Source organism: Vigna unguiculata, chromosome 5 (assembly GCF_037176805.1).
Source record: "Vigna unguiculata cultivar grain cowpea cultivar isolate G323 ecotype 2 chromosome 5, ASM3717680v1, whole genome shotgun sequence".
In the NCBI taxonomy this organism is placed as follows: Eukaryota; Viridiplantae; Streptophyta; class Magnoliopsida; order Fabales; family Fabaceae; genus Vigna; species Vigna unguiculata.
In genome coordinates this window covers 42,447,192-42,453,602 of record NC_140796.1, presented here as the reverse complement: position 1 = coordinate 42,453,602, position 6,411 = coordinate 42,447,192, and the positions used below count along the sequence as shown (strand labels likewise).

Genomic DNA, 6,411 nt, shown 5'->3' with positions numbered 1-6,411 from the left:
ATAGAAATTTATCTCTATTATTACTCCTTTCTTCATCTTTCTTTTTCTCTCTATTATTAGTTTTAATGTATAACATGTTATCAGTTATGAGCAAAAGGCTCGAACCACTTACCTGAGCACTAGTGGGAGTGTTTTTCACTATAAGAATAGTGTTATGCGTGTTTTAATTCATACTCTTTCTTCATTTATAATTTTATCTTATATTCTTATTGTTGTGATAAGAATTATTTGACTTTTTTATATCTCAATCTTATTATTATTATTTATATTTGATTATGTTGTCTAACATTTGATATTGTTATATTAATTTTATAGTTTCATATGAAATGTGATTATTATTTTATGTGCTAGTTTTAAACATGTCAAACCTTACAAAATATAAATTTGTGGTTATTAATATCATGAGGAAGAATTACTTATATTGAATATTAGATGTTGAAATACATTTATATGTAATATAGGTCTTGGTGATGTCATTAAATAAATAAATAAAGCAATTTAGAAACTAATTTATTCCTACAACAACAATATCATGAAAAGGGATCTCATAAATATTCTGAATTTATTTTATGTTTTCTTGTGGCTGAACAAATTAATGAGTTTTTGATGAAAAATCATGAAACTTGCCAAAATGGTTATGCTTCATTCTCAAAAGTGAATGCAACAATATTTCTAATTCATATTTTCATGGTCATAGTGGTAGCCTTGGTTGTGGTTGTGGTCATGCTAAGGGGTCACAGTTGTAGACATGGTTATAAAGAAAATTTCAAAGAAACATATCATCAGAAGTGGAACAATAATGTGAAAATGGAAAAGAAAAAGGTGAAAATAATGGTAAATAAGATGAAAATATAAGTTATCATTGTGATGGTAAAAGTCATTTGAGTTGTACTTGTCATACATCAAAGCATCTTATAAAATAAGGAAAAGAACATAGAAATACACTTAACTTATATTAGCGATATGATAACATGCTTTAGAGAAAAGAAAACAAATAGTCCTTGGAGTGAAAATGATCAACTCAACGATATTTTAGAGATATGGATTTATACACCAAGATCCATTCTAACAAAAAAGTAAAACAGGAAAATAACAATGCAATAGAAATTGTTATCGCCAGTGGGCCAGAGGAATGATCTGAGTATCATTAATAACCCCTTCCAAGATGGAGTATGAATATTGAGTAGACCCATCTTGGACAAGTTTTCTTGAAAGGAAGTAGGATAAAGAGACTTGGTAAGCATGTCAACAACTTGATGTTTGGAAGGAAGATGTGAAATATTGTGTGATTGAGATAATTTAATTATCTCATTCATTAATTTTATATTACATCAATGTCAATCATGCTCGTATTTTATTTTCTTTCTTGATGTTATGATGTATTTTGAATTTTATCTTATGTCAATTATTTGTCTTGTACCCTATCAGTATTAGATTTCATTATGACATGAGTTATGCATTGTATTTTATTTTTTAATTATATTTCTTATTTATTATGATTTCGGACCCTTAGGCGGGATCATAATGGTTGAGAAATTTGGTATTATAGGCATGCATGTTTGAATGTGTATTTAGAACATTCATTTTTTATTGCACAATAATTGTTCATATTAAGTGTTTATGTATTGTTTTTATATAGGCTTCTTTGCCCATGCCATTGACTTGGGTCAAAATTTTGGATGGGACAATTTTGTTAGGATTGAAAAGAATCTATGGACTTGTGTTTGGTAATTACCAATATGGACTATTCTTTAAGAGAAGAAGAGCCTCAAACTCTTACTCTTGAGACCATTATTGTCTAGAGAGCTTCTTGTAAGAAATTGGAACACTCAAGTAGAGTGTGTGATAGAGAATCTTCAAGTGAGACGAATTTGAGGACAAATTCTCTTTAAGAAGGATGGTATGATAGAAGTTTATTTCCTAAACTTCAAGTGATACGAATTTGAGGACAAATTCTCTTCAAGAAGGAGGGAATGATAGAGGACTATCCCAAGATTCCATACAAGAAGAACTTGAAGATGAACTTTTGGGTTTTCTTTTAGAAATTAGTTATGTTTTATGTTTTTGGGCTTTGAGCTTTCTTTTATAATTAGTTTATGCTTTTATGTTTTGGGCTTGGGCCTTCTTGTAGGGTTTGCAGGTTTGCTTAAACTTATGTGCCTATAAATAAAGGTACTAAAAACTGATGTGGACACTTTTAGTCATATATTGAATTTGATTTCCATTAAAGAGAGGTTTCTCTTTGTTCTTGGCTTAGGCCTTCGGTTCTTATCAAAGATTAACATCTTTGTGGCGAATCTTCACTTGACTTATCAATCTGCTAGATTGTGGCGTCCCCCATCTTTGTCTTATTTCGCGTTCTTCTCTGATTTATTTGTGTCGTGCCTCTTGAGGATTCAAATTCATAAACGATCATACCCTTTCCTGGATAGGATCGTATCATCTGGTATCAGAGCAGGTTCTGGTTTGAATTTCCTCTTCTATGTTATTTTTCCGTCGTATAAAAAAAACTACAATTTTTCAATGTCTGCTTGTTCTGTTTTTTTGTTTTAAATTTTGTTTGTTTCGTTTGTAAGGAGTAAAACCCCTAAGGTTGTTTCCAATTTGGTTGAATTTTTTTTATTTGGCGTATTTGTTTTTTCTTTTCGGTTCTCTATTTAAATTTTGTATTTCTACATTTGATTCGTGGAAATTATTTGTTTTTGTGTTTGGGATTTGCAAGTACACTTACTTTTGATTTACATGAGTATGAGGATTTGAAGGATCAATTGTTTAAGTTTGTTTTTTTTTTGTTGAATTGCAAAAAAAAAACAAAAAAAAAATATTGTGGATCAAGTCCAAAGGAAACAAATATATATTGGGAAAAAAAGTAATAAAAGAAGGATAAAAAAAAGGAGTTCAACACAACTTTTATTGCAATTTATTTGTGATTTATTGATATCTACTTGCAATCAGTCTTTCTTTTAAAGTCTATGTGTTGTCTCATTTAAATCTCTTTGGTAGTCCTATTATTTTCTAATTTTAATTTTCTTGTTTTGTGTCTTTAAAATTCTTTGAAGTTTTGTTTAGAGTTTTGAATTTTCTTTGTCCTCTAAAGTCAAGATTTATATCTCGTAACATTTTTCACATTGTTTGTTCACTCTTTGCTTAAGTTACTAGAATTCTTTGCCAAGTCCTAAAGGGAATTTGAATGGTAAAAGGCAAGAGAGTACATTCAAGAAAAGCCTATAAGTGTGATACACGAGTGAAAAATTGAGTGAAACACTTAGCAGAGTGGTAAGGTCCAAAAGAAAAAAAATAAATAAATAAAATATTGTTGCTAACATTTGCTTATAGGGCATGACTTCTTCCCAGAATAGTGAGCCTCTATCACCTAAGACTACGACACTTATGGTTGCACTTGATAAGCTCACATTACAAATGAATCAAATGCAACAAAACAATCAACAACAGTTCGAAAGGCTCCAAAAGTTTAATGAAGATGTGAGCGTGATATTAGAGGGAGTAGAGAGAAGAAGAAGGAGACATGATGATTTAGACCATTCTTCTCATAATGATGAAGCGGCACATGTTTTTAGGCCACGACGAGGCCAAAGACGAGAGGCAATTGGAAACCACCTGCTTAGGAGGGATAATGATGAGGAGGAGCATGATTTTAGGCCAAGACAAGGCCAAAGACGAGAGGAGTTAGGGAACCACACACCTTGAAGAGATAAGATGTGGAGGAAGATTATAATTCCTAAATTTAATGGAGCTAATGACCCGGAAGCCTACCTGGCATGGGAAATGAAGCTTGACCAAATTTTCAACTCTTACGATTATAAGGATGATGATAAGCTGCTTATGGCTTCCTTGGAGTTTGAAGGCTATGCTATGAATTGGTGGAATCAAATCACCGTGGACATAGCTAGAAGAAGGCGGTTACCAATTTCTACATGAGAGCAATTAAAGGTAGCTATGAAGGAAAGATTTGTGCCTCCTTATTATAAAGAAGAGATCTTCAACAAATTACAAAGACTTACACAGGGAAATAAGAGTGTTGAAGAGTATGTTCAAGAGATGGATGTCACCTTGATGAAAACTGAAGTAGAAGAAACACATATGGCTACAATGGCTAGATTCTTGAATGGATTAAATAGGGAGATTCAAGATGTGGTGGAAATGCACCATTATGAGACCTTGGAGGATCTTATTCACCAAGCCACCAGAGTGGAACAATAGCTCAAGAGAAGAAGCGCCTATAGGAAGTCATCCACCTCATGGAGAGCTACTTCTACCATTCCTAAATCTAAGGAGAAGGAGTCCTCAAATGGTAAAGTAACTTCTCAAGCTAGTAATGATGATTCTTCACATTCTAGTGCAATAAAATGTTTTAAATGTTTGGGTAGAGGACATATCGTAGCTGAATGTCCCAACAAAAGTACTATGATGTTGTTGGCGAATGGTGAGTACATTAGTGAGCATTCCGCGGGTGAATCATCTGAATCATCTAGTAGTGATGAAGAGGAAAAGGAGTGTGAAGTCCCCCTTGTAGAGGGAGATCTCTTGATTGTTAGGCGATTGTTGGGTAGTATGAATAAGGAGGAAGATGAGACCCAAAGAAAAAATATTTTCCATTCTAGATGTATGGTTAGGGGAAAGGTGTGTTCACTCATCATTGATGGAGGAAGTTGTACAAATGTAGCTAGTAAACGGCTAGTGGAAAAGCTTGGTTTGGTGACATCTATGCACCTTAGTCCTTATACTTTGCAATGGTTGAGTGAGGATGGAGAATTGATGGTAGATAAGCAGGTGAACATTGCTTTCTCTATAGGTAAATATGTCGATGAGGTAGTATGTGATGTGGTACCTATGGAGGCGAGTCACTTGTTGTTGGGGAGGCCTTGGCAATATGATAGAAAGGTAACCCATGATGGTATAACCAATAAGTATTCTTTCCTGTTTAAGGGGTAGAAGGTGTCCCTAACACCTTTATCTCCTAGAGAAGTTTGTGAGGATCAAATTAAGATGAGAGTGAGAAGAGAGCAAGAGAGAAAAGAAGGAAGAGAGAAAATTCCAGAAAAAAGGCAAGAAAAAGGAAGGTAAAAAAATAAAGAGTGATAAAAGCCTTTTATTGAGAGAAAAAGAAATAAACAGAGCGTTTATTAAGAAACAACCCTTATATTTGCTTATGCCTAACAATATTTATCTCTCTTCTGTGCAAGCTTATTTGTCTTTAGGTATGGAGCAACTTCTCAAGAAGTATGATGATGTCTTTTCTAAAGACATCCCTCATGGTTTACCTCCTAAAATGGGTACTGAGTATAATATAGATCTCATTCAAGGTGCATCCCTTCCTAATAGGCTAACCTATAGGAGTAACACTGAAGAAACTAAAGAGATACAGAAGCAAGTGGAGTAACTTATGGACAAAGGATCGGTTAAGGAAAGTTTGAGTCCTTGTGCTATTCTAGTCATTCTAGTACCTATATAGATTGGGGTCGATGTACAATGACTGTAGGGCCATCAAATATATCATTATAAGGTACGTATGTGACCCGGGAAGACCTTTCAGAATTCGGGTTGAATTCTCTCCAAACAAGGAAGAATGAAAGAGAATCTTCAAGTGAGACGAATTTGAGGACAAATTCTCTTTAAAAAGGAGGGTACAATAGAAGTCTATTTCCTAAACTTCAAGTGGTACGAATTTGAGGACAAATTCTCTTTAAGAATGAGGGAATGATAGAGGACTATCCCAAGATTCCATACATGAAGAACTTGAAGATGGACTTTTGGGTTTTCTTTTAGAAATTAGTTATATTTTATGTTTTTGGGCTTTAAGCTTTCTTTTATAATTAGTTTATGCTTTTATATTTTGGGCTTGGGCCTTCTTGTAGGGTTTGCAGGTTTGCTTAAACTTATGTGCCTATAAATAAAGGTACTAAAAACTGATGTGGACACTTTTAGTCATATATTGAATTTGATTTCCATTAAAGAGAGGTTTCTCTTTGTTCTTGGCTTAGGCCTTCGGTTCTTATCAAAGATTAACATCTTTATGGCGAATCTTCACTTGACTTATCAATCTGCTAGATTGTGGCGTCCCCCATCTTTGTCTTATTTCGCGTTCTTGTCTCATTTATTCGTGTCGTGCCTCTTGAGGATTCAAATTCAGAAATGATCATACTCTTTCCTGGATAGGATCGTATCAGTGTGTTTGATGGATTTGAAATACACCATGAGGACATTTATATGGTTCAACCTGATGGCTTTTCCTAAATAAGGCTAAGAGAATTTGATTTACATGTTAAAAAAAATCTAGTTATGAGCTACAACAAGTTCTAGACAATGATATTCAAAATTTGATCATGTGGTCATTCTTTTGACTTCAAGGAAAAATGCCTCAAATCATTACATTTACATGAAGAGTAGTGG

At 33.5% G+C, this 6,411-nt stretch overlaps 1 pseudogene; it reads left to right on the top strand.

The window, feature by feature from the left end:
* The first annotated feature begins 4,425 nt into the window (after positions 1–4,425).
* LOC146886462 (uncharacterized) lies at positions 4,426–5,401 on the top strand (annotated as a pseudogene).
* The last annotated feature ends 1,010 nt before the right edge of the window (positions 5,402–6,411 follow it).